The 25,302-nt window shown below is 43.3% G+C and overlaps 1 long non-coding RNA gene across 1 annotated transcript; it reads left to right on the forward strand.

The window, feature by feature from the left end:
• The first annotated feature begins 2,333 nt into the window (after positions 1-2,333).
• On the forward strand, positions 2,334-23,053 carry LOC120999958. The gene is made up of 3 exons (XR_005778702.1): positions 2,334-2,466; positions 5,724-5,733; positions 23,039-23,053. It is a non-coding gene; the product is annotated as an uncharacterized LOC120999958 (long non-coding RNA).
• The last annotated feature ends 2,249 nt before the right edge of the window (positions 23,054-25,302 follow it).

The following is a 25,302-nucleotide window of genomic DNA, read 5'->3' on the forward strand; positions in this document are numbered from 1 at the left end:
AATATAAAATATCAATTTCCGCTAACTTGTGCCAAAAAAAAAAAAATTCTATGAACTCGCCATGCCCCTCATTGAATACCTTGGGGTGTCTTCTTTCCAAAATGGGGTCACATGTGGGGTATTTATACTGCCCTGGCATTCTAATGGCCCCAAAGCGTGAGAAGAAGTCTGGTATCCAAATGTCTAAAAATGCCCTCCTAAAAGGATTTTGGGCACCTTTGCGCATCTAGGCTGCAAAAAAGTGTCACACATCTGGTAGCGCCGTACTCAGGAGAAGTTGGGGAATGTGTTTTGGGGTGTCATTTTACATATACCCATGCTGGGTGAGAGAAATATCTTGGTCAAATGCCAACTTTGTATAAAAAAAATGGGAAAAGTTGTCTTTTGCCAAGATATTTCTCTCACCCAGCATGGGTATATGTAAAATGACACCCCAAAACACATTGCCCAACTTCTCCTGAATACGGCGATACCACATGTGTGACACTTTTTTGCAGCCTAGGTGGGCAAAGGGGCCCACATTCCAAAAAGCACCTTTAGGATTTCACAGGTCATTTACCTACTTACCACACATTAGGGCCCCTGGAAAATGCCAGGGCAGTATAACTACCACACAAGTGACCCCATTTTGGAAAGAAGACACCCCAAGGTATTCCGTGAGGGGCATGGCGAGTTCCTAGAATTTTTTCTTTTTTGTCACAAGTTAGTGGAAAATGATGATTTTTTTTTTTTTTTTCTTACAAAGTCTCATATTCCACTAACTTGTGACAAAAAATAAAAACTTCCATGAACTCACTATGCCCATCAGCGAATACCTTGGGGTGTCTTCTTTCCAAAATGGGGTCACTTGTGGGGTAGTTAAACTGCCCTGGCATTTTAGGGGCCCAAATGTGTGGTAAGGAGTTTGAAATCAAATTCTGTAAAAAATGACCAGTGAAATCCGAAAGGTGCCCTTTGGAATATGGGCCCCTTTGCCCACCTAGGCTGCAAAAAAGTGTCACACATCTGGTATCTCCGTATTCAGGAGAAGTTGGGGAATGTGTTTTGGGGTGTCATTTTACATATACCCATGCTGGGTGAGAGAAATATCTTGGCAAAAGACAACTTTTACAATTCTTTTATACAAAGTTGTCTTTTGCCAAGATATTTCTCTCACCCAGCATGGGTATATGTAAAATGACACCCCAAAACACATTCCCCAACTTCTCCTGAATACGGAGATACCACATGTGTGACACTTTTTTGCAGCCTAGGTGGGCAAAGGGGCCCACATTCCAAAGAGCACCTTTCGGATTTCACCAGCCATTTTTTACAGAATTTGATTTCAAACTCCTTACCACACATTTGGGCCCCTAGAATGCCAGGGCAGTCTAACTACCCCACAAGTGACCTCATTTCGGAAAGAAGACATCCCAAGGTATTCGCTGATGGGCATAGTGAGTTCATGGAAGTTTTTATTTTTTGTCACAAGTTAGTGGAATATGAGACTTTGTAAGAAAAAAAAATAATAAAAAAAAAATCATCATTTTCCGCTAAATTGTGACAAAAAATAAAAAGTTCTATGAACTCACTATGCCCATCAGCGAATACCTTAGGGTGTCTACTTTCCGAAATGGGGTCATTTGTGGGGTGTTTGTACTGTCTGGCCATTGTAGAACCTCAGGAAACATGACAGGTGCTCAGAAAGTCAGAGCTCCTTCAAAAAGCGGAAATTCACATTTTTGTACCATAGTTTGTAAACGCTATAACTTTTACCCAAACCATTTTTTTTTACCCAAACATTTTTTTTTTATCAAAGACATGTAGAACAATAAATTTAGACCAAAATTTATATATGGATGTCGTTTTTTTTGCAAAATTTTACAACTGAAAGTGAAAAATGTCATTTTTTTGCAAAAAAATCGTTAAATTTCGATTAATAACAAAAAAAGTAAAAATGTCAGCAGCAATGAAATACCACCAAATGAAAGCTCTATTAGTGAGAAGAAAACGAGGTAAAATTCATTTGGGTGGTAAGTTGCATGACCGAGCAATAAACCGCTAAAGTTGTGGAGTGCCGATTTGTAAAAAAGGGCCTGGTCTTTAGGGGGTATAAACCTGTGGTCCTTAAGTGGTTAAGAGGCAAATTGGTTTATTCTGATGGTAGTAATACTACTGTGCAACGCCCTTCCATTTTTTTTTTTTTACTAAGGCTGGGTCTTGGGGTATTTTCCTTGCCTTAGCTATATTAATTATTCTTTTATGTGCAAGAGGGATTCTTTCATACATCCATCGACTGGTGAAAGATTCACTATTAAAGGGGTTGTCCGGGTTCAGAGCTGAGCCCAAACATGTACCCATTTTCACCCCTCCGACCCCTCTGACATGAGCTTTGGTGAATTTCATGCTCCGATGCTCTCCCTTGCTTTGCACTGTATCGTGCAGGACAAGGGCTGCTTTGTTTATATTGTTACACTGCTAGGTAGTGTTGAGCGCGAATATTCGAATTGCGAATTTTTTTCTCGAATATCGCAATTTCGAGATTTCGCGAATATTTAGAATATCGTTCTATATATTCGCGAAATCGAATATTCGTTTTTTTCTTTTTCTTTTTTTTATTATATTTTTTTCTTTCCCACTTCCCTAAAGTTGTTCTTACCTGTCCTTTGGATTCCTGGCTTCCTGGCTGCTCCAGTCAGTGGCGTTTTCAACTTACTGCTATATTCCATATTAGCTAAATTACAATCTAATCTATATGTGTATTTTACGAAATTTCGCAATAGTCGCAATTGCGATGCGAGTAATATAACACGAAATATTCGCATGAAGATTTCAACTTAGCACTGCTATACTCCATATTCTAGCCTAATATGGAATATAGCTGTGCTAAGTTAGCACTGCTATATTCCATATTAGGCTAGAATATGGAGTATAGCAGTGCTAAGTTGAAATCTTCATGCGAATATTTCGTGTTATATTAGTCGCATCGCAATTTCGACTTTTTCAAATGTTCTTAATATTGCTCTAACTTCGTCTTTTAGAAATTTCGTAATATTGCTCTAACTTCGTCTCTTAGAATATTACGAATATTCTAAAAGACGAAGTTAGAGCAATATTACGAAATTTCGTAAAATACACATATAGATTGTAATTTAGCTAATATAGTGCAATAATCCCTTTTTTTTCCTGTAATTTTTTTTTGCCTCTTCTGAACTTAAGTTTTGTAAAATATGTACACTATTAAAAATTATTACTATAGCAGTATATTAGCTTAAATACAATCTATGTGTATTTTACGAAATTTCGTAATATTGCTCTAACTTCGTCTTTTTGAATATTACGAATATTCATCATTTTTATTTTTTAAATAAAGTATTTATTAATATTTAACTTTTTTAAAGGGTTTCTGTCACCCCACTAAAGTGATTTTTTTTTTTGGGCTAGTTAAATTAGTTATATAGCGATATCTGAAAATATAATAGTGTTCCTTACTTTGATCCAGCAGTTTAGTCAAAAAACGAAGTTTTATCATATGCAAATTCGGTCTCTACCAGCAAGTAGGGCGTCTACTTGCTGGTAGCTGCTGCAGAAATCCGCCCCCTCCTCTTGTTGATTGACAGGGCAAGCCGGGATCTCCTCCTCCGGCCAGCCCTGTCGGCATTTCAAAAATCGCGCGCCCGTGTTGAATCTGCGCAGGCGCTCTGAGATGAGGAGGCTCGTCTCCTCAGAGCTCCCTTAGTGCGCCTGCGCCGATGACATCATCGAAATAGAAGACGTCATCGGCGCACTAAGGGAGTTCTGAGGAGACGAGCCTCCTCATCTCAGAGCGCCTGCGCAGATTCAACACGGGCGCGCGATTTTTGAAATGCCGACAGGGCTGGCCGGAGGAGGAGATCCCGGCTGGCCCTGTCAATCAACAAGAGGAGGGGGCGGATTTCTGCAGCAGCTACCAGCAAGTAGACGCCCTACTTGCTGGTAGAGACCGAATTTGCATATGATAAAACTTCGTTTTTTGACTAAACTGCTGGATCAAAGTAAGGAACACTATTATATTTTCAGATATCGCTATATAACTAATTTAACTAGCCCAAAAAAAAAAAATCACTTTAGTGGGGTGACAGAAACCCTTTAAGTTTAGTATCTTCAAGGGATCAGGTATTATTTTAGGTTTGCTGTATAGGTTTTAGGTTTACTGTATTTTTGTATGCTGAATCGCATTTATGAAGAAAATCCCCAACTGTTTTATGCTGATCCTTTAGCTTAACCCGTACAGTATCAGCACCGTACATGTACAGAGCTGGCTACTGTATTTAAAATACCAGTACTGTAGTACTCCTGTGTCCGCCCGATCAGCTGCATGAGTACGGCAGTCACTAATAGCTGGACCCCTGCTGAAAACACAGATGCTGGAGCATTAACCCTAGATGTGCCGCTGTCAGCGCGGCACGTGTGATGTCTGTGGAGGGAGGGAGCTGCCATCCGGTCCCCGCGCTGCTGTGGCTGGGAACCGATGGCTGTGACGGCAGCCAGGTGCTTTCCTTAGGCATCGTGGCTGCATTCCTGTAAGCCTGTAAGATCCAGACTTACAGACTTACAATACAAATATATTGTAATGCATTGGAGAAGGGATAATACCCCAAAAAGTTGAAGTCCCAGAGTGGGACAAAAGATAAAGTAAAAAAAAGTTTTACACAATAAAAAATTAAAGTTTCAAGTAAAAAAAAAAAAAATCCTTTTCCCAAAATTCATTTAAAATTTTTTGAAAAAATAGGGAAAAAAATAAAAGTAGACATATTAGGTATCGCTGCATCCGTATCGTCTGGCTCTATAAAAATATTACTTGGTCCACCTTGTCATGTGAACGCCGTAAAAAAAAAACTGTGCCAAAACAGCCATTTTCTGGTCACCTAGCCTCATAAAAAGTGTAACACCATGCGATAAAAAGTCTTATGTACTTTAAAATGGTACCCATCAAACCATCATCTCATCCCGCAAAAATGAGCCCCTACCTAAGACAATCGCCCAAAAAATTATAAAAAGGCTCTTTATAAAATGTCAACACAAAAACAAGATTTTATTCAGTTCTTTTCAGTGTGTAAAACGTAACAAAAATAAAAATTATAGAAATATTGGGTAACGCCGCATCCAAAACAACCTGCTCTATAGAAATATCACATGATATGCCCCCTCAAGTGAATGCTATAATAAAAAAATGTTTTAAAAACTATGCCAAAACAGCCATTTTTTGTCACCTTTCCTTACAAAAAGTGTAATACCAAGCGATCACAAAGTCTTATGTACCCCAAAATGGTACCAATTAAAACATCACCTCATCCTGCAAAAAATGAACTTCCACATAAGACAATCAGTCAAAAAATAAAAACCAATGTCACCCTTAAACCAATCCATCAAAATCTGCTTTAAAAGCAATATGGCGCTCCTTCCTATCTGAGTGCTGCCATGTGCCCCCACAGCAGTTTACAACTACATATGGGGTGTTGCCGTATTCAGGAGAGAATGGGTAACAAATTATGGGGTGATTTTTCTCCTGTTACCCCTTGTGATTGAAAAATGAAAAATTTAGGGCTAAAGCAAAATTTTATTGGAAGAAATTAAACTTTTCATTTTCATAGCCAAGTGTTTCCAAATTCCGTAAAACACTTTGGGGGTGCTCAAAGTGCTCAGTACCCCCCTTAATTTATTCTTTAAGGGTTGTTGTTTCAAAAATAGCATCACTTTTTGAGGGTTTCCTCTGTAGGGTCTCTTCAATGCAAAATGGTGCCTAAAAACAATTCTAGCAAAATCTGCCTCCAAAATCCATATCGCTCTCCTTTCCTTATTATCACTGCTATGTGCCCATACAGCAGTTTACCACCTCATATGGGGTATTTCTATAAACTTCAGAATCAGAGTAATATATATTGAGGGTTTTTTTCTGTTAACCCTTGCTGTGTTGAAATTCCACCTCCATTTCTCTTTAATTCTTGAATTACCTCAAGGTTAACAAATTGGGTCATTTATGAGTGGTTTCCATTACAAAAGCCCCTGAGAATCACTTTATAACTGAATTGGTGATTTTAAAAAAATGGTTTTGAAAATTGTGGAAAATTTGAAAAATTGCTTCTAAAATTCTAAGCCTTCTAACGTCCTAAAAATATAAAATTATTATATTTATTATTATTATATATTTAAAAAATGATGCCAAAATAAAGCAGGCATATGGGAAATATTCACTGATAACTATTTTATGAGGTATTACTATCTGTCTTAAAGGGATTCTGTCACCAGGATTTCACTTACGAGCTGTTAACATGATCACATCAGTCTTCACGATTTATATTACAATATACTAGTATTACTGCCCTGTGTCTTGTAATTTGTCTATAAAATAGCTTTTATTAATATGCAAATTACCTAAATAAGGAGCCCAAGGGGCTGTCCCTCTGTCCGTTGGAGCCCAGCCGCACCCCTTCTGCTTGAGCCCAGCACCGCCCCACTGCTAATTTATTCACTCCTCATCGCCGACCTCATATGCTTGACAGGTCTATCCACACAGCGCATGCACGAGATTATGATGCACCAGGCATATGAGGTCGGCGATGAGGAGTGAATAAATTAGCAGTGGGGCGGTGCTGGGCTCAAGGAGAAGGGGTGCGGCTGGGCTCCAACGGCCGGAGGGACAGTCCCTTGGGCTCATTATTTAGGTAATTTGCATATTAAATGCTCAGTAAGTGAAATCCTAGTGACAGAATCCCTTTAAAAGTAGAGAAATTCAAAATTAAAAATTTGCAAATTTTTCAAAATTTATGGTAAATTTTTGATTATTTTATAAATAAAGGTGAAATATATTGACTCAAATTTACCACTGTCATGAAGTACAATGTGTCACGAGAAATCTCAGAACGGCTTGGATAAGTAAATGCGTTCCAAAGTTATTAGCACATAAAGTGACGCATGTAATATTTGCAAAAATCGGCCTGGGATTTAATGCGAAAAGTGGCTCAGTAGTAAAAGAGTTAATGGTTAGGCTACCGTTTTTTAGGCTGAAGCCTCTATGTTGACCAATAAGGAAAGTCAGATATGAAACATCACTTGAATTTGTTTCTTATCTAGGGTTCAAAAATATATACACTGCTCAAAAAAATAAAGGGAACACTTAAACAACACAATGTAACTCCAAGTCAATCACACTTCTGTGAAATCAAACTGTCCACTTAGGAAGCAACACTGAGTGACAATCAATTTCACATGCTGTTGTGCAAATGGGATAGACAACAGGTGGAAATTATAGGCAATTAGCAAGACACCCCCAATAAAGGAGTGGTTCTGCAGGTGGTGATCACAGACCACTTCTCAGTTCCTATGCCTCCTGGCTGATGTTTTGGTCACTTTTGAATGCTGGCGGTGCTTTCACTCTAGTGGTAGCATGAGACAGAGTCTACAACCCACACAAGTGGCTCAGGTAGTGCAGCTTATCCAGGATGGCACATCAATGCGAGCTGTGGCAAGAAGGTTTGCTGTGTCTGTCAGCGTAGTGTCCAGAGCATGGAGGCGCTACCAGGAGACAGGCCAGTACATCGGGAGACGTGGAGGAGGCCGTAGGAGGGCAACAACCCAGCAGCAGGACCGCTACCTCCGCCTTTGTGCAAGGAGGAACAGGAGGAGCACTGCCAGAGCCCTGCAAAATGACCTCCAGCAGGCCACAAATGTGCATGTGTCTGCTCAAACGGTCAGAAACAGACTCCATGAGGGTGATATGAGGGCCCGACATCCACAGGTGGGGGTTGTGCTTACAGCCCAACACCGTGCAGGACGTTTGGCATTTGCCAGAGAACACCAAGATTGGCACATTCGCCACTGGCGCCCTGTGCTCTTCACAGATGAAAGCGGGTTCACACTGAGCACATGTGACAGACGTGACAGAGTCTTGAGATGCCGTGGAGAACGTTCTGCTGCCTGCAACATCCTCCAGCATGACCGGTTTGGCATTGGGTCAGTAATGGTGTGGGGTGGCATTTCTTTGGAGGGCCGCACAGCCCTCCATGTGCTCGCCAGAGGTAGCCTGACTGCCATTAGGTACCGAGATGAGATCCTCAGACCCCTTGTGAGACCATATGCTGGTGCTGTTGGCCCTGGGTTCCTCCTATTGCAAGACAATGCTAGACCTCATGTGGCTGGAGTGTGTCAGCAGTTCCTGCAAGACAAAGGCATTGATGCTATGGACTGGCCCGCCCGTTCCCCAGACCTGAATCCAATTGAGCACATCTGGGACATCATGTCTCGCTCTATCCACCAACGTCACGTTGCACCACAGACTGTCCAGGAGTTGGCAGATGCTTTAGTCCAGGTCTGGGAGGAGATCCCTCAGGAGACCATCCGCCACCTCATCAGGAGCATGCACAGGCATTGTAGGGAGGTCATACAGGCACGTGGAGGCCACACACACTACTGAGCCTCATTTTGACTTGATTAAAGGACATTACATCAAAGTTGGATCAGCCTGTAGTGTGTTTTTCCACTTTAATTTTGAGTGTAACTCCAAATCCAGACCTCCATGGGTTGAAAAATTTGATTTCCATTTTTTAATTTTTGTGTGATTTTGTTGTCAGCACATTCAACTATGTAAAGAACAAAGTATTTCAGAAGAATATTTAATTAATTCAGATCTAGGATGTGTTATTTTTGTGTTCCCTTTATTTATTTGAGCAGTGTATTTTTAAAGGTTTTAAGTGCATTTCAAACTAGATACTGCATGTGAGGCAGGTACCTCACCACTGATACTGTATATAGACACAGCCACAGATAGCTATGGATTTTCTCTAGTTATGTCATGTAGCAGACAAATACACAGTAAACGTAAAACTCATTCTGATGCTGCTGCTCACCAGTGGGGAAAGACAGACATAAAAGTCAAACATTATTTAGATTTTTCTCTTATCTAGGGTTTTAAAATATTTTTTTATGGTTTACATTGGGTCTTGAACCCAAAAGCTTCAGTCTATAAACCAGCAGCCTAACCATTAAGCTAAAGGATTAGCTTGTGATGGATTTTATTCATATATGTGATTCAGCATAGAACAGTAAAATCAAAACTCATTCTGATGCTGACCAGTGAGGAAAGTCAGAAATCAAAGTCAAAAATCAGTTGAATTTGTCTCTCACCTAGGGTTTAAAAACATTAACTTTTATTTTTAAGGTTTGTATTGGGTCTTGAATAGTGATGGACGAACATTAGCCAGGACGATTCGTGAACGCGATCAAATGTTCGCGAACCGCAAGTTCGCGGCGGGCCCTATTCACTTTAATGGCAGGCGAACCTGAAAAACCTTCAGGTCATTATTGCAGCCACCAAATACTCACAAGAAGTGCAAAAATCGTCCCACAACGAGGATACATACCAGAGGGGGATCAATGGCAAAAATTCCCACAAAAAATAGGTATTTTAATCAGGGGCCATTTTTATACGTCTTAAAGGAAAAACTGTCAAAATGTGGCCTTCTGGAGCCTGGAAAAAATTTATTTTAGGCCACGGGAGTACAGGCCCAAAAATTTAGCATTCACCTGACAGAAAACATCAAGTGATTATGTGGCAGAAGGTATATTAGACGGTCATTGGATATCAATTTTACAGCAGGCCAGTACAAAGAGATGCCAAATACATATGTTTAAAAGAACAAAAAATATTAAATTGGATTCAAAACATGGCTAATGAAATCCCCCCTCTTGAAAAAAAAACAAATGATAATAGTCGAAATTCGATAACACATGGTCGTCATCAACAGGTGTTGAATTCCTCCGTGGTCCCAAACATTAGGCATTCACCGGACAGAAAAGAACAAGCAATTATTTGGCTAGAGGTATATTAGAAGTAGAGATGTTGCGAACATAAAATTTTCCATTCGCGAACGGCAAACGCGAGTTTACGCAATTGTTCGCGAACAGGGGAACCGCCATAGACTTCAATAGGCAGGCGAATTTTAAAACCCACAGGGACTCTTTCTGGTCACAATAGTGATGGAAAAGTTGTTTCAAGGGGACTAACACCTGGACTGTGGCATGCCGGAGGCGGATCCATGGCAATACTCCCATGGAAAATTACGTAGTTGACGCAGAGTCAGGTTTTAATCCATAAAGGGCATAAATCACCTAAGATTCCTAAATTGTTTGGAATAACGTGCTTTAAAACATCCAGTGTGTGTATACGATCAGGTATGATGTTGTATTGATCAGGTAGTGTAAGGGTTACGCCCGCTTCACAGTGACAGACCAAACTCCCTGTTTAACGCACAGCAAACAACCGCAAAGAGTTGTCAATAGTTGACACACTCATGACATAATTTTTATTCCTCTATGCGTCAATCTTGGTGTAGTGATGACTGTGCTCGTACGCACGTTCGGGAGATTGCAGGCGATGGCGGTTTTTCAAAGCCTATGGTCGTGCTGAGGTAGTTCAGTGACAGTTAAGTGACCCAGAAGACAATGATTCTGCAGTGTGGGCCCATTGTTGGCCGAGTAGGCTTTAATGATCACCTTAGATGATCACAAAGAAAATTAATGTTTTTTCTATGAAAAATTATCCAGCCGATCCCTTTTGGTCTGTTCACAATGAAGCAACGACCTTATCATCTGGGGTGTGCCAACACTGGCAACACACTCATAGAGGTGATCGCTTCATTGTGATACGCAAGCCCCTTCACCACAACAAGGTAATGATCACGAAGAAGAATTGACACATGTATGTGCCTTTTTTTTTGTTTTTGCAGCCACAGTGCAGCACCAGAGGCCAGAAAAATTTGGCATGTACACATGCCTGAAAAATGAGGTATTGTTGCAGCCGCTGATGTGTTGATCCCATAGGCATTTGTGATGTGAGATCATGTGCCTTCGCAAAGCAGTTGTACCTAGGTGGGTGTTGGACTTCCCTCGACTCAGTTTCTTTTGGCACAGGTTGCAAATGGCATCGCTGTTATCAGAGGCAGACACACAAAAAAAATGCCACACTGCTGAGCTTTGCAATGACGGCATTCTGGTGGTGGCAACAGCATGCGTTGATTGGCGTGCTGTCTGGCTGACCCCGGGTGCCGATACATGCTGTCTGACTGTGCCACTAGCTCCTTGCGACGACCTCCCCCTGCTTCCAACTCGTCTCCTCCTCCTCTCTGTCTCCCCATCTGAACTTTTCCCCTGTTCTTCTTCTCTTCAAGCGGGCACCCACGTGACATCCACGGACACATCGTCATCATCAACCGCTTCACTTGTATCTGACAACTCAGCAAAGGAAGCAGCAGCTGGTACAACATCATCATCATCACATTGTACGTCCATGTGTGTAATGCTGCCTGACTGAGACATATCCCTATTATCTACATCCTCTGGCAATAATGGTTGCGCATCACTCATTTCTTCCAACGGATGTGTAAATAACTCCTCTGACAGATCAAGTGAAGCGGCTGTGGTGCTAGTGTTGGTGATGGCGGCGGGCGGGTGAGTGGTAACTTGAGAGGTGCCCGAAGCTGAGCTGGAGGAGGATGGTGCGTCAAGGTTCCGAGCGGAAGCTTTAGAAGATTGGGTGTCCTGTTTAAGCCAGTCAACTATGTCCTCAGAATTTTTCGAGTTCAGGGTACGTGGCCTCTGAACACTGGACATTATTCTAGGGCCAAAGGAAATCACAGCACCACAACCATGACGGCCCCTGCGAGGTGGCCTGCCTCTGCCTGTCATTTTTTTTTAGATTAGTGGTACTATGCGTGCAAGGTACTGTGCCACCCTATATTAGTGGTGGGCAGTGGGCACAGTACAGTCAGTGGGCCTGACACTCACTGGCAGGCAACTGCAATTATATTACAGAGAAAAAATTAAATGACTTTTTTTATCTGCAAGGTACTGTGCTACCCTATATGAGTGGTGTGCACACAGTACAGTCTGTGGGCCTGTGGCCTCTCACACACGGGCAGGCAACTGCAATATATATATAGAAAAAATAAATAAAAGCAGACTGATGTACCAGCCCTAAAAAGGGCTTTTTGGGGTGTTGTCAGGACGCTGTCCTTACAGCAGATGAGTCTTTGAGGACTGGAGTGGACACAGAACACTGGCCTAGCTAACGCTTTCCCTATTAATTCAGCAGCAGCAGCACTCTCCCTGCTCTAACTAACACTGCAGCTTTAGAATGAATCTAAGAGGGCTGCCGTCCTTGCTTTTTTATAGGAGGTGGGAGGGTATGCTGATTTGCTGGAATGTGTCTGCTGACTGTGAGGTACAGGGTCAAAGTTTGCTCAATGATAACGTATAGGGGCGAACCGAACATCGCATATGTTCGCCCGCCGCGGCGAACAAGCGAAGTTCGCCGAGAACTGTTCACCGGCGAATAGTTCGGGACATCTCTTAATTAAAAGGTCATTCAATATCAATTTTACTGCAGGCCAGTGTAGTACACGTCCCAAACATTAAGCATTTACCGGACAGAAAAGAACAATTGATAATGCGGCTGGAGGTACATTAGGCAGTCACCATATACCAATTTTCCTGTTGGCCAGTTAGATTACACGCTCCAAAAATTATGCATTCAACATACATAAATGATTAAGTGATTATGTGGCAAGAGGTATATTAGACAGTCAATGGATATCAATTTTACTGCAGTCCAGTGGATTACAGGCCCCAAAAATTATTCAATCACCGTACAGAAAAGCACAATTGATAATGCGGCTGGAGGTAAATTAGGCGATCACCGTATAACAATTTTAGGATACTGTCACCGCCAGACATCTGTGAAGCTCTGACAGACGTTCTTTAGAACCTCCTGCTTGAGGTTCTTTTGTTTTGCTTTCATTTTGTCATCTCGTTTCCCTCTCTCAGCTGTTATCTAGTTGCACTGATTGCATCCCTTTAAATACCCTCCCATACTGCATCACTTTGCGGTTTATACAACTTCCTGGAGTGTGTGCATGCTGGATGCTACAACTGATGCTTCTACAGATAAGTCTGTTCATTTATCTTTGTTTTCCTGTTTGCTTGATCCGAGGTGACCCTGACTCCCTCCGTATTAAGTGTAGGGAGCCGGTGGTCGTGTCCCCTCACTATTATAGGGTGTTCAGGTGTCATACAGTCAAGGAACGAGGGTATGCAAATTTCTACCATCGAGATTTTTGCATAGGCTGAGAAGTAAGGGAGAGAGCTAGCGTTGTTACAGGGCTTACCCGTTGGTTCCTTAGTTTTGGATCAAGTCAGTCAGATCTTCATTTGTGTCTTCTAGTTTTCTGTTACACCATCCGTGACAGCTACATGTACACCACCGTATGTGTTTTGTGGTACGCAAATTGCGGATCCGCCCAAAAAATGGATGACGTTCCGTATGGCATCTGTTTTTTTTTTGCGGATCCGTTTTTTTTTGTGTGGATCTATTATAATAATGCCTATCCTTGTCTGCAAACTAGAAAAAAATAGGACATGCACTATTTTTTTTGCTGGGCAACGGAACGGACATACTGATGCGGACAGCACATGGTGTGCTGTCCTCGTTTTTTGCCGACCCATTGAAATGAATGGGTCCATATCCTATCCGGAAAAAAACGGAACGGAAACAAACAACGTTTGTGTGCATGTAGCCTGTTTGCCAGTTAAATTACAGGCCCCAAAAATTATGCATTCACCGTACATAAATGATCAAGTGATTATGTGGCTTGAGGTATATTAGACAGCCATTCAATATCAATTTTACTGCAGGCCAATGTAGTACAGGCCCCAAACAATAGGCATTCACCGGACAGAAAAGAACAAGTAATTATGTGGCTGGAGGTATATTAGATGGTCAATAGATATCAATTTTACTGCAGGCCAGTACAAATAGATCTCAAATACATATGTTTAAAAGAACAAAATATATAAAATGGGATTAAAAACATTGCTAACGAAACCCCCCCTCTTGAAAAAACACCAAATGATAATAGTTGAAATTCGATAACATGTGGTCGTAACAGATGTTGAATTCCTCCGAGGTCCCAAACATTAGGCATTCACCAGACAGAAAAGGCCTTTTATGCTGCTGTATTTACCTAAGACAGGGACCATTATTTGTTCTGTGTGGTGGCGGATATTTGTGGGCTGTCATGAGGAAATTCAATTACACGTGGTCATCAGAGGTGTTGAATTCCTCCGAGATCCATCCCTCATTAATTTTAAAAAATGTGAGGTAGTCCACACTGTCATGAGCTAGGCGAGTGGAAAATGTTTCTTTGTGGGTGGAAATTTCTTTGCCAGTGCCCACAACAGCAGAATGCAGCATCTCTCGCAGCAAATTCTGAAAATGCTGCATTCTGACAGCCCTCTGTGATGCAAGTAACATGTCCACCATTTTGTGTTTGTACCTGGGTCGAAGTACGTTGCCACCCAGTACTGATCCTTTCCCTTTATGCTTTTTATACGGGGGTCCCTCTTCAAACACTGCAGCAGGAAGGCACCCATTTAAAATAAATTGGAAGTGGTGGAGCGGCCTGGCTTCTGCTCATCGCCCAGGAGAAGGTCGTCCTCGGTCTCCTCCCCCCATCCACGGACAACACCAGGGATCCCAGAAAAGTTTAAAACCTGCTCTTCTTGTTCCTCCTCCTCCCCCCAGACACCATCCTCCTCTGACTCCTCTTCAGACTCCTGCTGACTTGTCTCAGATGGAGTAGCCCCCTTCCTCATCTTCCTCGCATTGCGACTTCCTCATCTTCCTGCTCCTCGACGGCTTGATCAATGACACAACGCAATGCACGCTCCAGAAAGAAGACGGAAGGTACGATGTCACTGATGGCACCCTGGCTGCGACTGACCAGATTGGTGATCTCATCAAATTGCCGCAGAACTCTGCATGCATCGCGCATGAGCAGCCACTGGCGTGGTGAAAAAAAACCAAGCTCTCCAGAACCTGTCATGCCACAGAGTTTGTATAGGTAGTCGTTAATGGCACGTTTCTGCTGGAGAAGCCTATCAAGCGTATACAAGATGGAGTTCCAGCGCATCGAGCAGTCACAAATCAGACGTCTGACGGGCAAGTGGTGTCTCCGCTGAATGTCAGCAAGGCGAGCAATGGCCGTGTAAGATCCTCTAAAATGGGCAGAGATTTTCCTGGCCTGCCACAAGACGTCCTGGACCTCGGGGTATTTGGCAACGAATTGCTGCACGACTAAGTTCAGGACATGTGCCATGCACGGCACGTGTGTCATTTTGCCCTGTTTCAGTGCGCTCAGCAGATTGACACCGTTGTCGCACACCACTTTACCAACTGTCAAATTGAGCGGGGTTAGCCACTGATCGGCCTGTGACCGCAGAGCTGAAAGCAGTGCAGGACCGGTGTGGCTCTTGGCTTCCAGGCACAACAGCTGCAGCACAGGCAAAGTCTTACCTGGCAAGTCGAATAGGTTCTGGGGAGCTTGGTGGGTGCAGCGGAAGAGGCGGTAGCAGTGGAAAAGGAGGAGTCAGCCGAGGAGGAGACAGAGGATGGAGTAGGAGGAGGAGAAGAAGAGGCAGGCCTGCATGCAATCCGTGGTGGTAACACCAAATCCACACGGGTGCCACGGGTTACATGCTTGACGGCCGTCAGAAGGTTCACCCAGTGGGCAGTAAAAGTTATGTACCTTCCCTGCACGTGTTTGCTAGACCACGTGTCTGTGGTCAGATGTATCTTGGCACCGACACGTGTGCCAGAGATATATTCAATTGCTGCTGAAAGTGGACATATAGATCTAGGATGCTCTTCTAGGAGAAATATTTCCTTCCGGGGACCTTCCATTGCAGTGTGCCAATGGCCACAAATTTTCTAAAGGCCTCCAAGTCCACCAGTTTATATGGAAGTAGTTAGAGGTCTAGCAGTTCCCTCTGCCTGTCATTTTCAAAATGACCCTGTGCCTAAGTCCCTAGAGAAGAGCAGTGTTTGTGAAAGCAGGAATATTGCAGGCCTCAATCAATATTTGGTGGACGCAGGTATATCAAACACCTTAATCAGTATTTTGTTGAAGCAGGTATATCGTAGGCCTCAATCTGTATTTTCTGGAAGTAGGTATATCACATCCCTTAATCAGGATTTTGTGGAAGCAGGTATATCGTAGGCCTCAATCAATTTTTAATAGAAACAGGTATATTGAACCCCTTAATCAGTATTTGGTGGAAGCAGGTATATCGCAGGCCTCAATCAATATTTGGTGGAAACAGGTATATCAAACCCCTTAATCAGTATTTTGTGGAAGCAGGTATATCGTAGGCCTCAATCAATATTTGGTGAGAGCAGGTATATCGCAACCCTCAATCAATATTTTGTGGAAGTCGGTATATTGTACTTCTGTAACTCACCTAGTTGATCAGTTAGGATCTCAACTGCGGAAGCAATGGACATGCACTATTATCCCACTGCCCTTGTTCTTGGCTGTGGGATTCGCGGTTACTCAGTATGTACCCCAGGCGTCTCTCTCAGTCTTGGGCGGAGAGTTTGGGGTAACAAAATCATTTACCGCTATCCATCTATTTAGTATTACTGCTGGAGAGGAAGGTCTCCCAGTATTACAGGAGTCACAAGTTAGTTTAAGCTTGTGCACAGTTCAGAGTTAGTATCTAGTATGCAATAGGTTCAGGGTTAGTATATAGCATGTCCTCAGTTTAGTATATTGTATGCCATAGGTTCAGAGCATGTCCACAGTTTAGTATATAGTATGCAGTAGGTTCCGAACATGTCCACAGTTTAGTATATAGTATGCAGTAGGTTCAGAGTTAGTATAGCATGTCCACAGTTTAGTATATAGTATGCAGTAGGTTCAGAGCATGTCCACAGTTTAGTATATAGTATGCAGTAGGTTCAGAGTTGGTTTGGGAGTATCGTCTCACACCAGTCAGGAACCACCCCACTCAGAGTTCCAGGACATTAATCAGAGCAGGTAACAGGCATATACTTGCGGTTAGTTGGTCCTGGCTAGGAAGCCAGCAGTGGGGAAGCCAGTGGCAAGAAGGTAGACAGTCCTTCACGCTGTTGTTAGGGATCCAGGTCTGGATATGTGGACAGAGTCCTCAGATGCAGTGGAGCTAGCAGGGTGCGCACTCCATTAGTGGAACACCCTGCTTAGCACCTGTCTTCTATTTAAGGGCTGGACGGTAAGTGGGCGGAGTCACAGGAGGGCCCAACAGCCACTGCGTTCCACGCTGGAGCGCAAGCCAGCGTATCATCGCAGATGGCCGGTGCGTTCCACGCTGGAGCGCAAGTCAGCGTATCGTCACAGGGAGCCGCTGTGATCCAGGCTGTACTGTTACAACTTCTTAATATATATTTTGTGGAAGTAGGTATATTGCAGGCCTCAATCAATATTTGGTGGAAACAGGTATATCGAACCCCTTAATGAGTATTTTGTAGAAGCAGGTATATAGCAGCCCTAAATCAATATTTGGTGGAAACAGGTATATCAAACCCCTTAATCTGTATTTTGTGGAAGCAGGTATATCGCAGGCCTCAATCAATATTTGGTGGAAACAGGTATATCAAACCCCTTTATTAGTATTTTGTGGAAGTAGGTATATCATAGGCCTCAATCAATATTTGGTGGAAGCAGGTATATCAAACCCCTTAATCAGTATTTTGTGGAAGCAGGTATATTGCAGCCCTCAATCAGTATTTGGTGGAAGCAGGTATATCAAACCCCTTAATCAGTATTTTGTGGAAGCAGGTATATCAAACCCCTTATTCAGTATTTTGTGGAAGCAGGTATATCACAGGCCTTAATTAATATTTGGTGGAAGCAGGCATATTAAACCCCTTAATCTATATTTTGTGGAAGCAGGTATATCGCAGGCCTCAATCAATATTTGGTGGAAACAGGTATGTCAAACCTCTTAATCAGTATTTTGTGGAAGCAGGTATATCACACCCCTCAATTTTTTTTTTGCCTCAGTTATATCACACCACCCTGTTTATTTGGGGCAACAGGTATATCGCATCCCTCAATCAGTATTTTGTGGAAGAAGGTATATCCCACCCCTCAATCAGTTTTTTTTTGTGCAACAGGTATATATCACCGTTGCAATTAGTTGTTCCAATAGCCTTTGTCCCTCTATATAGCTGCGGTATCGCAGCAGAACCGCACACAACTGCTGCACAATACAAATGCACTATAATATACTTTCTTTGTTAGAAAGTATATTATAAGTATATCACACCCCTCAGTATATTACATCTATCGATAGCACACCTGTACCCAGTGGCGTATCATAAGGGGGCCATGGGGGCCATTGACCCGGGCGCCAAATTGCTGGGGGCGCCAGGCAGCAGGAATTTCAATGAGAGCCATGGGAGCCTATGGCTTCCGTCCCCTCCGTTATGCCTCATAGGCTTCAGGCCCGTAGGCCAGTAGGCCTTAGAGTCCTGCATGACTCTAAGGCACTAGAGTCATGCAGGAATTGGTCACGATTACATCACTGTGACCTCCTGTGTCGGATTTCGCGAGATGACGCGATGACGCGGCGCAGGAAGGCATGTACCCATCCCCTAATTGCAGAGGTACGGGGGACACTATGGGGGTGGGGTAGGAGCAGAGTGAGGAGGACCGATTAAATCATACTAATAAGAGTTGAGTGGCCATTATATTAACAATAAAGAGGGGCCAATACATTAAAAACAAAGAGGGGGTCAATACATTAAAAACAAAGAGGGGGCCAATACATAAAAACAAAGAGGGGGCCAATACATTAATAATAAAGAGGTGCCATTACATTAATAACAAAGAGGGGGCCAATACATTAATAGCAAAGAGGGGGCCATACATTAATAACAAAGAGGGGGCCATTGTAGTAATGATAAAGAGGGGGCCATTATATTAATAATAAAGAGTGGGCCATTATATTAATAATAATACTAATAATCATAATACTAATACAGAGGGGACCATTATAATATACAGGGGGAATAATATTATGGGGAATGGGGGACTATCTGTCTAGGTCTAGCACAGTATTGGGGGGCAGCAGGATGACAGTGTTGCGACACCAGAACTGAGAGGATGATAGTAAAGTGAGAAACCAAATTTTTTTTTCGGTGAAACTCTGCAGAGATGAGAAGCGGCTGAAAGAAAGAATCATGGCAGTCTTATCTCTAAATAAAGACATTGAGGAAAGTCTACATCACAGGAGACGTCACTGGATGTAACAGGTATGGGGCTGTATTCTCCTGTATATAATAATGCCCATCCACATATCTGTTTCAAGGTAGGGTTGGGGGAGAAGATTGAGAATTTGGCCCATCCTGCCGCATCCCGGCCCCAGACTTCAGGTCACACTGTGCGTGTTCTGAATTCTGGGGGCTAACACCCATCTACTACATTATCTGTACTCAGATAGTTATCACTGTGGTATCTGAGGTGTTACATAGGACTGCAGGTGACATCTACTACATTATCTGTACTCAGAGAGTTGTTACTGTTATCTGTGGTGTTACATAGGACTGCAGGTAACATCTACTACGTTATCTGTACTCAGAGAGTTATCATTGTGTTATATGTGGTGTTACATAGGACTGCAAGTGATCTACTACATTATCTGTTAAAAAGAGCGTGCCCACAGGCTGAGGGGGGGCGCAATTTTTGGCTTGCCCCGGGTGCTGGCAACCCACGCTATGCCACTGCCTATACCAGCCCTTAAAAGGACTTTTGTGGCCCTATTAGCTAGCGTATTAGCTAGCGTTTGGTGTCCCTAACAGCCTGTCCCTGCTCCACAAAGCAACACCTACACTGGCAAAACACAGAATGTAATATGGCTGCCAGATCGGGTTCTTTTATAGGGTGGGGGTGTGACCATGTGCTGAAAGATCTCAATTGGCTGTCCTGTCCCACCTAATGGATGTGTCATGAGTCAAAGTTCGGCGCAATGCAAAAGAATATGGCACCAGCAGGCATCGCCATATGTTGGCATGTTCAGCGAATCGCTAACGCGCAAAGTTCGCTGGGAAATGACCGCCGGGAAAACTGCAAGGCAGTCTCTAGTTGCAGCATCTGAACATGGAATGGTAACAGAATGTAGTATAAATCAGCACTTGAAGGGGACCCTGGCACTTAACCCTAAAACTTAAAGGGAACCCTAGCATACCCTAAGTACAAGCTGAGGGTGGCTTGGTTTTAAGTAAGGTAAGAGCGGGAACTACCATTCCTACACCCTGCTACTGTCTCTAATGGCCTATTCCAGGTCTTTTTATATTGTGCCTAAATATTATTGCTATGTAACTTATGTATTGTATACAATATTTGAGAGATAATCTAAATCGCACATCCTCATTACTATGCTTTTGATATAACAACTGTTTTAAATTTCAGCATGATAAAACATGGCTATACAGCACTATTATAAATCTATTGCTATGCACTATTAGGAGGCATTAGTATACAGTTTGATCAAAAGAGCATAGGCCCACTTACCGCGACAAGGTCGCCTTTTAAAAGTGGGGACCTACTCTAACTTTGGCACGGCACCGTGCGGCGACCATCGCGCCCCCACACCGCTCCAGCAGGCAATGGGACCCAGCAGCCACACAGCGGCCCCACTGTGCAGCAAAGCCACCTAGACCCTGGGTCCCATCACTCTACCAGCACAGCACAAAAGTAGCAACGGCCACCGTCCAGCACCGCATGTGAACTGGTGCAAAGAGCTCACCTGTTCACAGCCTCTCAGGAACACCAACTGAGATTTGGTAGGAATTATAAACCCTTTGCAGACTTCTGCTAGTTAAAAGCACCTGAGCCGAATTCCTACCACCTCTCAGTTGGAGTTTCTGAGAGGCTGTGACCAGGTGAGCTCTTTGCACCTGTTCACATTATGCGGTGCTGGGCGGAGGCGGTCGCTGCTTTTGTGCTGTGCTGGTGGAGTGCTGTAGAGCCATGTCTTATCTTGCTGTAGTTTTTCACAGTTGTTTTATCAAAGCATAGTTATGAGGATGTGCGATTTAGATTCACTCTCACATATTGAATACATTGTATAGTCTTTCCTTTCTCCCCCCTCTGGATCAGCACTCCTCCCCATTCGGCACAGGTGCTTTTAAATTAGCAGAAGTCTTCAAAGGGTTTATAATTCCTACTACCTCTCAGTTGGAGTTCCTGAGAGGCTGTGACCAGGTGAGCTCTTTGCACCTGTTCACATTATGCGGTGCTGGGCGGAGGCGGTCGCTGCTTTTGTCCTGTGCTGGTGGAGTGATGGGACCCAGGGCCTGGGAGGCTTTTCCGCACAGTGAGGGCGCTGTGTGGCTGCTGGGTCCCATTACCTGCTGGTGCGGTGTGGGGGCGCGATAGTCGACGCACAGTGCCGCGCCAAAGTTAGAGTAGGTCCCAACTTGTAAGAGGCAACCTTGTCGCGGTAAGTGGGCCTATGCTCTTTGATCAAACTGTATACCGATGCCTCCTAATAGTGCATAGCATAAGATGGACAATAGTGCTGTAGAGCCATGTCTTATCTTGCTGTAGTTTTTCACAGTTGTTTTATCAAAGCATAGTTATGAGGATGTGCGATTTAGATTCACTCTCACATATTGAATAACTTATGTATTGTTTTTCATGCACTGTGACTGGTTGTCCAACAAGTGTCAGTGTAGCTGGCAGAGAGAGATCTTTAGATAGAATGGAACTTACCATTCCATTCTCCTCCTTTTGGGCAGAAGTGGGCTAGTCCTGTTTCCTACAAAGGGAAAGGTTGCAGGAAGCTATAGTCAATAGAAGAGTTGGGAAGAGACAAGACATGGCACAGTGAGGGGAGCTTCCCCCCCCCCCCCCCCTCCTGTATCAGGAGTCTTCCAGGGGAAGCAGCTCATAGAGCACCACAACTCTTTGCAGTTCATAGACGGAGTATTATGAGAGGGTCAACAACCAAAGGCACCCCACTCACAGGTACCAGAACAGCCAGAAAGTCCAGTAACCAGACTGAAGTCAGAGATTAGTACAGCAGAGGGATGAAGCAGAGTATTCAAGTTCACCTGCCAGTACACCCCAAAAACCGGGAGCTCCTCCTACTGGTAAGTGACAGTTCATTTAGCAATGCGCCGCACAGACCTGAGGCTGTCAGTAGGTGGAGCTCCCGGCCGGACACGAACATCGCAGCAGCAGGTAAGTATGAATCTTCTACTATTGCTAAGTAACCATGGCAACCAGGACTGTAGTAGCGTCCTGGTTGCCATGGTTACCGATCGGAGCCCCAGCGATTAAACTGGGACTCCGATCGGAACTCCGCTGCCACCAATGATGGGGGGGGGGGAGATGGGAGGCCGCACACTGGCCACCAATGTTGTTAATGCTATAGAGGGAGGGGGGGCCGATGGGGGGCGCACACTGTGCCACCAACGAATTATTACAATAGAGGGAGGGAGGGGGGGGCGCACACTGTGCCACCAACGAATTATTACAATAGAGGGGGGGGGGGCGCACTGGCCATCAATGATATTCAAACTGGGGGGGGGGGGGTCTGCCCCCTGCTGCCTGGCAGCCCTGATCTCTTACAGGGGGATATGATAGTACAATTAACCCTTTCAGGTGCCGCACCTGAAGGGGTTAATTGTGCTGATCACGGCCCCCTGTAAGAGATCGGGTGCTGCCAGGCAGCAGGGGGCAGTCTTGTACACAGTTTGTAGTGTATTCTAACTAGAAGCGTCCCCATCACCATGGGAACGCTTCTGTGTTAGAATATACTGTCGGTTCTGAGTTTTCACGAAGTGAAAACTCAGCTTTGAAAAAGCTTTATGCAGACGGATCTTCGGATCCGTCTGTATAAAAACTAACCTACGGCCACGGATCACGGACACGGATGCCAATCTTGTGTGCATCCGTGTTCTTTCACGGACCCATTGACTTGAATGGGTCCGTGAACCGTTGGCCGTGAAAAAAATAGGACAGGTCATATTTTTTTCACGGCCAGGAAACACGGATCACGGATGCGGCTGCAAAACGGTGCATTTTCCGATTTTTCCACGGACCCATTGAAAGTCAATGGGTCCGCGAAAAAAAACGGAAAACGGCACAACGGCCACGGGTGCACACAACGGTCGTGTGCATGAGGCCTTATGTAGGAACAGTAGCAGTATTGTATGGATCCTGATAGACAGGAGGCAGGAGATGTGAGGCTGTGTAGGGGTAGTACTAGTGGCAACAGGGGACGTGATAGGTCTGCAGACAGCAGCAGTTGCGTCATTGGGCCTGTGATAAGTAGCCTGTCTCCACTGTCAGAAATGGCAGAACTATTCATTGGCATAAGCCAGAGGTGTGTGGAAATCCTCAAGGATCCATGCCCGATTAATTGTCACAAATGCAATGTTTTCCACACTTGTTGAGGACAATTCTCAAAAGTCTGCTTTTAGTTGTTTTGTCTCTCCCTTCCAGACATCCTGTCACATCAATGTACAAGCGCAGAATACACATGGATTTCCTGCTTGGGATCTTATATATTGCCAAGACAGATGCCAATATCGCCCCTCCTATAGCTGACAGCTAGGCATTATGGACAAGCCGGTCACCCCAGATCAATTGTTCCTCCTTCTATATCTTCTCAGCCCTGTGGTCTTTTTATCTGTTAAATGACGGACGCAATTGTGAGTGATTTGTCCAAATCGAATAACAAAAGTATTGGATTCGTTGGGACCTCAACGTTTTAGAAAACTTTTTTAAAGAAAATTTTGATTCATTTAGAATAGATTCACTCATCTCTAATTAAGATCAATATTAATGTAAAGGTTATTTTGCAGGGTTTTAGGACATTTTATATGAGTCTAGAAAAAAATAATCTAGAAGAAACGTAAATAAGGTGCAATCAACTCCTTGCAGACTCTCCCTGTAATGGCACACCACTGAATTATTTCTTTAGATTGAAAGAGCCATAGGTCCCACGGTTTATTTATTATTGCTGTCTACAGACAGACAAGAAATGGCTTTATCTTCTAATCAGCTCATGCTGCCATTATAACTTTTTTTTCACAAAGAGACAATTGATTTTGAATCATGTCTGGTATTTAAGTAAGTGAAGCATACAGCATACACTGCATAGGTCTAATCGATTTATTGAAAATGTTTCATTTTGCATGACTACATCATTTCAGTGTCCATTTCTAATTCCACTAAAATGAATAATGTAATATTTGTTTTGGCTATAAATGTACCCCGGTTCAGCGCTATGTTCTGACGACATAGTGTGCTTTTGTTAAAGAAAAGGTCATTTATTTGTGAAGGAGTAATTAAAAGTCAGCTCTTAATGTGCAATCCACAGGAAGCCTCAGTATTACCAACATACACCAGTGTGATAACTGCTAAAAATACAATTTCTTTCAAAATAACGATGCCTAATAATCTATGCTGTTGACGTAAAAAATATAGCACTACTTGAAGTCAAGCCAAGGCTATTTTATAAATCATTTTATTTTCTCAGGATTTTTCCTTATAATCAGATTAGATTACTTTAGAATATTATATCACACACAATGTGACTTTATTTAAAGGTGATGTACAACCACTTACTTAAAAAAAGAAGAAGCTCCGAATGGTGTCAGCTTATCCATCCCTTATCACTCCTATTTCAAAGAAGGCAGGATAATTTACAGGGGTTGCCCAGCCTTTTTAAGTGATGGCACATCCTAAGGATAGGCCATCAATAGCTGAATGGCGGGGGTCCGACACCCCACAGCCCCGTTGATTAGTTGTACGGCTGCTTTCATTTGCTTCGCTCTCCGCTACAATGTTGACAGTGCTGTAGAGTTCCAGCCCCAACTTATGCCCATGGAGGTACACAGAACAGTTGATCCTTTAGATGTTGTACCCCTGCTGATCAGCTACTAAAAAGGCTGGACAACTCTTTTAAAGGGATTTTCTGGTGAGCGTTGTAGCTGCTTCCTAGGGCAGCGATGTCACACTCATCGGTCACTTGACCTATGTGCATCTCAGTCCCATTCAAGTCAATGGACCTATACTGCACATTATGTTGTGCCTTTTCATAGGTATATGCATTGATATCCAATTATTCTAGTCAAGATGAATGTTCATTTCCTTTAAGAACCATGCTCGACTATATTTACAATTTTGTATGTCTTGAGTAGGCTAAAGTAAGGTCGCACAAAGGTTTCTGTGTAAAAAGGTTTCTACTCTTCAGTGTAATTCTTCTCATTAATGTACCAGTCTGAGAAGAGGCCTCTCCTTGTCTACTTATAAATTTATGACGGGAGATAAAGATAAGCTCTATGCAGCTGGTGATAATTACCTATACAATTGGGTATTTATTAATGAAGCAAAATATATAATATGTATGTATTCATTTAATCAGCCTTAGTTAGTCCTTAGCATAAGACAATCAGTA

The sequence above is a fragment of the Bufo bufo genome, chromosome 4, assembly GCF_905171765.1.
Source record: "Bufo bufo chromosome 4, aBufBuf1.1, whole genome shotgun sequence".
NCBI lineage: Eukaryota > Metazoa > Chordata > Amphibia > Anura > Bufonidae > Bufo > Bufo bufo.